At 42.3% G+C, this 5918-nt stretch overlaps 1 non-coding gene across 1 annotated transcript; it reads right to left on the bottom strand.

The window, feature by feature from the left end:
* Positions 1-294: 294 nt before the first annotated feature.
* LOC146857289 (small nucleolar RNA SNORD46) lies at positions 295-398 on the bottom strand. The gene has a single exon (XR_014980342.1). It is a non-coding gene; the product is annotated as a small nucleolar RNA SNORD46 (small nucleolar RNA).
* Positions 399-5918: the final 5520 nt, after the last annotated feature.

Raw genomic sequence — 5918 nt, forward strand, 5'->3', positions numbered from 1 at the left:
CGGCTTGCTAAAAAAGCCATACAACAGACAAAAGACTTTTGAAAATCAGCAGCTAATCATTGTTTAGCAAGCTACCCTCACTTGCCGGAAGTAATCCCAGGTGTAGTTACTTATACTCTGAGCCCTAGGAAATGTACCCAGCATCCAACCTGAGGGCGCAATGCTTCTTGTTACCACCAGGGACTGTTACTGTGTGAATACATCGAGGCCCAATCTACGAAGAAGTAGAGAGATCAGCCCAAACAGAATCCATAACACAAAGAAATAAAACGGAGTATAATACTAAATAAGGCAAAGCAATCAGAGTAACTATGACAACCCTATCATTAACAGGTGGATAAAATGTGGCCAAATCAGACTCATTCACCTGCCTCAGGATTAGTTCTCATCACATGCAATGCCTTGAGTTTAATACCGACATAGCCCACTTCCCTCCTTCAAAAATCCCTGTCAAATGGCCATCACCCACCTTTGTGTTGGCAGCAGGGCGCCCCAATTCATAGTTCCTTTTCCCATGCTAGGGCTTCCTTTTGCCTCCAGTTTTGAGGCGCTTGTGCCAGTTGTACCGTGAGATACCTGGGAAGTGAATGCACAGTGTTCAACATGAGTAACACCTTATAAATACACCAATACTATAAGTGTCTTGTGCCTCTGCAGTGGCCTTTAACAATTTACCCTATACCCTGAAAACAAGGTATAAGGCCCCCGAACGAGGGCATGTCCGATTGTCAAACTCACTTACAATAATAGTTGATAGAGACAATTAGTTTTGATGTCATGCATGATATAACCATTCCCCAAAAAACAAAGAGTGCTCACTAAATCCTGTCAGTGCAAATGGCGTGGTATATTCAAACTGGTCTGTACAATAAATGTTAGGTCATGCAAATGTAACGGAAGCCAGAATTTACTATGTCAAAAGCCAGGTCTCATTAGGACGAATGAGTCTATAAAATACCACAAAACAACGTGTCATTGAAGAGTGATAGATCAAAACAAAATTGCCGAGGACATGTATATTTATGAAAGTCTATCTTGAAAACAATCCAAAGCAAAATGTTGTGTCAGGCCTTTGACCAGGTTTGAATTAGAGCACTCCGTCTGCTTTTGCCGTACCTTGTAGAAATCCTGCAATAATCGGGGTCCATCAGTTCCGGTCATCCAGCGCTGTCGTCCCAAGGGAATGAGAGTCTGGGGGCAACATCTGCTGGCTTGGAACCGCAGCACACTGGGAGAACTGGATGCGGCGAGCCCCGTAGAGCGCTGTCAAGATGGTGACCAGAGGAGCGGCCACAAGGCCCAGGGAGGTTAGTGCGGTCCACTCTGAGAGGTGCTGAGCGGCCTGCTGCATTTGTCACTTGAGTGTCCAGCGGTACCTGTAAGCCCTGAGGGCCGCAGGAGTGCTGACCCGGGCTGGAGGGAAGACCACTGACAGCCACAAGCCTTCTGTTTTGAATCCATGATGGCGGCCAGAGACACAACTGTGAAACTCACGGAGGCTGGCACTGCCAGCGCAGGGCAGAGATGAGCAGCCCGAAGCCTGGGCTCCGCCAACATGCCCAGCAGTGCTGTTGAGCTCTGAGACCCCAACAGTACCCATCCATGTCGGTGGGCAAATGGTCACTGTAAGACCTGGGTGGGCCACTCAAGATGACAGCCGAAAGCTACTCAGGCATTATGGTAATTTTAAAGTTCCTCCCCACAGCTGTCTCAACCTCTGAATCCGAGGAGGCTTCTAATCGGCCTTGTGGGGACAAGTATTACAAAGTACCCACTTTCAACTGAAAGAGATGGATTTATATTGCCAAGAAGATGAGTAAAGTCGGAATGAAAGGAGCCCGTTACTGCCGTTACTGCCGCCTGTTGCCTGCCTGTTGGGGACTGCTGGGGACTCCATCCCTCATATTTCCAAGTGGCTGGAGGTGCCAATGCATTTCTCCGCACCGGGAGGTGCTTAAAAACAGACCCGGGCACCCGCAGCACAAGATGCACGCGGGCGCGCCTGGGCCAGGCCTGGGCGAAGCCTGGGCCAAGGGCGGGCATGTCCACGCCTGTCAGCGGCCAGTAGAGGCTGGGCTGGGACAGCCCTCTAAGCTGCCAAATAAGAACTCCAGAACTACGGTAAAAGTGAACATAACTGGTTTATAATAGCACAGCCATTCATTTGTGCCATTGTTTGTGGTTTTATCTTTGCTCTTGACCAAGGGAAAATGTAAACTTGTAGCTGTTTTGTCAGGCAGCAAAAACAAAAATGCAGGACTGAGTGCCCCTATAACAAATTGTTTAAACACCACTATGGGATTAATTAATAGTGAGATTGTAATGTTGAGCAGCACTTGGCAGCTATAAAGACAGCCCTAACTGCAGTGGCAGAAGAAACTAGAATGGACGCAGTAGCCCTGGAGACAGAATTAAATACAAATCCCCAGCAAAAGGGCATAACGGTTTCAATGCATAACACCAGTAAAGGGCCTTGTGTATCAACCATACCATTAGAAATATCAGTTCTAACAGAGAGACTCAATGACTCCCTCAGCAAACAAAGGTAAACAACCACTGAAAGTAAAAACAAAAGAACCTCATAAACAATCACAGTTATTGCCCAAGAAACAGAGCAAGGGCTTAGGGAGTACCCCAAGTTATGAATATTCCCACAATCTGGAACTTTTATTTAAAAAAATTACACGGAAAAATTGACACAATTGAAAGGAACTTACTGTCTGAAATCATTAAAATAAAGAGTGCTGTTGCCCAGATTTTAAAAATAATTGCAGAATCAATATCACCAGAGAAACCCCGCAGTACAACTAATTTGAATGCTATAACTGGCAGAATAGCTACAGAATACAACCAGAGAACCATGCCTAAAGACATTTTACCAGGTATATTGGGCACACCAGGTCCAACTGCACCGGGTCGAGAAAAAAATACCACAGATATTATGGCCAAGAACAATAGACACCCTGTGTTGCATTCTGTGCTGCCAATTTCTCATGATACAAAAAAGACAATAACTAAAAAATATGGACAAATTCCAACCCACCCTTCAACCTCCAAGAAATTATCAGAGACCCCTACATTTATTACCTGAGGCAACACCTTATACCATCATTCTTAAAAATGTGCTAGAACTAATGGATGAGGGCCAAAGAGGATTAAGGTGATTTGAAGAAAAAAGCTGTGCACTGGTTTGCTAAACACTGCTATTACAATTTGAACGTCCTGGCTCAAAACATTATTATGGTAAGAAGAGTATACTGGGTGGGGAAAGCCCCAAAACCCTGTCAAGGGGACTGCGTTTTTACCTTTCGATCAAGATATGGTTATATCATTGTTTGAAGAGCTATCTAGTAGAGGGGCAATGTCATCAAAAACCCAGAATGATGCCATTACTGCAGTTCCCAGAGGGTTTTTCTATAAACAAGGTATGGAACACCTTAGCCACCCCGCAAATGGATCAATATCAGCAGACAGGTATACACCACTCACATTGTCCAACAGATTTTTACCCCTTCGAAGATGTAGTGATTTAGACTGACTACAACAGGTTGCCGAACCAAATTCTTGCACTTTCATCACAATTATTCAAGTATGAGATCCATCCAAAAATTTGCTACCCAAAAACTTGATCCTGGCAACATGGAACATTGCAGGTATTAAAAGGAAACTAAATGATGAAGAATGGCCTGAACTAATAAGTAACTGCCAAATCATCTGCATGCAAGAAACCTGGCATGCGGAATCCTTCCATATTGATGGCTTTTCAACAGTTGATACATTAGCAACTCCCTCTCGGAATGGAAGGGCTAAAGGAGGATTAGCTGTTCTAGTTTCCGTCACATGTCCATTAACTCTTAAGAAAGTTTATACTGATTCATCTTATTCCCAATTTCTGTGGTTCCTTTCTATTGACAATCAGTGTTTCGTGATAATCAATTTTAATAATAATGTATTTGATAACCCTCGAAATCAAGTTATATTGGCAGTTGGGAAGGAGCTTGATTTATTTATTAAACACATCAGAAGTGACTGCTTTTTTATCTGGGTTGGGTATTTTAATAGCAAGAAATGTGATATCCTAGAAGGGAATTATTGTGTATATGGGAATGAGTTTGGTTAAGGTTATTCTTATTTCTCACATAACTCATATGGCGATTCTATCAATGGGGCAATGTATAAATATAATTTAGAACTATTCGATCAGCCGACCCTGGATGGACAACTTCAGTTACCAACTTATGAAGGTTATACACAGTATTCAATTATTAATCATATATTAATCTCTGTCTTTGTACGAGATCAGATAGTGAAAATGGAGGTGATAGAACGCTATATTAGTGACCTTCACCCACTATTTTTAACAGTGAGAATTAATGAGATTCCCCAGGAAGGGCCTCGTTTAGCCCCTTCCATATCAAGGGAAGGAGAGAACGGTATTACTATCAAATGGTCTGGAGTTAATACTAATGAATTTGTGGATAGATTAATGCATGACTGTAAATGCAATCTCGAGATCTGTAATAAGGGGGACTCCTCTGACTGTCAGATCATTGGAGCTTTCTGTAACATCACCTCTATAATCTCTAGGGGGCTGAAAATTAAGAATAAGAAGAAAGCCCAGAAGAACGTTAGTTGGTTCGATTGCCAATGCACCAAGGCTAATCAAAAAATGCCATAAAAATTAAGCCTACAAATAGCAAATTTATCAAAAACCAGAGCATGATATATAAACGGACGCTTATTAGAAGGAAAGGGAGATTCAAGAACAAGCATGGGAGAAACTAACTCATGCTGCTAACACAAAGGACGCCCCCTGATTTTGGAAGACGATTAATCCTTATTTTAAAGACCATTCCGAAGTTAATATTGAGAGCTTTGTGAAGCTCCTAGTGTCGATAAGTTACTTTGGACAGGTTTGTAACCCAGAAAACGAAACCCCTGTATTGGTAGATAATAGCAACCTTAATGGTTTTCTAGTACCATTAGAAAATAAAGATTTTATAATTCTGGATTCCCCTAATCTGACCCTATTACCCTGGATGATGTCACTGTGGCCCTATATAGATGTGCAAACGGAAAAACACCAGATCCCGATGGGGTCCCTATAGATATTTTTAAAACAGATACGGATCTATGGGACCCAATTTTACAAAAAGTGTTTAACACTGAAGTGGGTGGCCTGGTGCAGAGGACGTGGACAGAAAGTATTATAGTCCCGATTTTTAAGAAGGGCAATAGAAGTGAAGCTAAATGCTATCACCCCATTTGCCTCTTTGACACAACGTCAAAATTGATGGGCAGATTATTTTTAGAGAGGTTGGAAATATGGGCAGCTGAAAACACAATCCTCACTTAATCACAGTATGGATTCAGAAGAGATATATAGGGACAATTGAACAGTGCATTAACCTGCATCTAATAATCAGTAAATATACAATTGCAAAAATGGGCCACTTACACCTTTGTTTTGTTAACCTCACAAGTGCTTTTGACCTAGTAAACCATGCGAAGCTATGGCAAACTTAGACTCACATGGGTGCACCAAATGACATCATTGTATATCTTTCACAAATATATTACCGATTGAGTACAAGAGTACAATATGGGACAGAAGGTGAGTGTACTACTAGTTTCAGAGTAACACCGGAAATAAGGCAGGATGTGTCCTTGCTCCACTCCTGTTTTCCCTGTATATAAATGGAGTAGACGAAGGTTTGCAAAAGCTAAATGTTGATGTCCCTAGAGTAGGTGAACATGCCATCTTCACTTTGCTCTATGCGGACGACGCAGTTCTTTTATCCAGAACCGCAAATGGGCTCCAGTGCTTAATATGCAGGAAAAGGACCTGATAATTACTCTGAAAAAGATATTTATGATGGTGTGTGGGAAGGGAAAAGTGAAAACTAGAACCCATCACG

This window comes from Triturus cristatus, chromosome 3_2, assembly GCF_964204655.1.
Source record: "Triturus cristatus chromosome 3_2, aTriCri1.1, whole genome shotgun sequence".
Taxonomy (NCBI): domain Eukaryota; kingdom Metazoa; phylum Chordata; class Amphibia; order Caudata; family Salamandridae; genus Triturus; species Triturus cristatus.